At 36.3% G+C, this 438-nt stretch overlaps 1 protein-coding gene and 1 pseudogene across 2 annotated transcripts in view; both read right to left on the bottom strand.

Moving 5' to 3' along the window:
• The window catches only part of Cab39l (calcium binding protein 39 like), a 170,557-nt gene that overhangs the window by 136,783 nt on the left and 33,336 nt on the right, over positions 1-438 (bottom strand). The gene's annotated exons all lie outside the window — the stretch shown is intronic.
• LOC103727196 overlaps positions 235-438 on the bottom strand; it is a 21,919-nt pseudogene continuing 21,715 nt past the window's right edge.

The raw sequence follows: 438 nt of genomic DNA, 5'->3' as shown, positions 1-438 counted from the left end.
CACTTAATTTTGATCAAAGGAATAATGAATCAAGAAGATATTACAATCATGAACATATATTCACCAAACTCTGGTGCACCCAGCTTCATCAAAACAGAACTAGAAGATTTAAAGACCCAGATTAAGCCCAACTCATTAACAGTAGGGGACTTCAATACCCCATTGTCTCCATTAGATAGGTCAACAGGGCAGAGAGTTAACAGAGAGACATCTGAGTTAAACGATACCATATATCAAATGGACCTAACAGATATCTATAGAGTATTCCATCCAAGCACCAAAGGACATACTTTCTATTCAGTGCCCCATGGAATCTTCCTCAAAATTGAACATATACTGGGTCACAAAATAAACCTCAACAAATACAAAAAGACTAAAATAATCCTATGCACTCTATCAGACCACAATGCAATAAAGCTTAAAATCAACACCGGAAGA

This window comes from Nannospalax galili, unplaced genomic scaffold (assembly GCF_000622305.1).
Source record: "Nannospalax galili isolate Female #2095 unplaced genomic scaffold, S.galili_v1.0 scaffold488, whole genome shotgun sequence".
Classification (NCBI taxonomy): domain Eukaryota; kingdom Metazoa; phylum Chordata; class Mammalia; order Rodentia; family Spalacidae; genus Nannospalax; species Nannospalax galili.
This window is presented reverse-complemented; position numbering and strand designations above follow the sequence as displayed.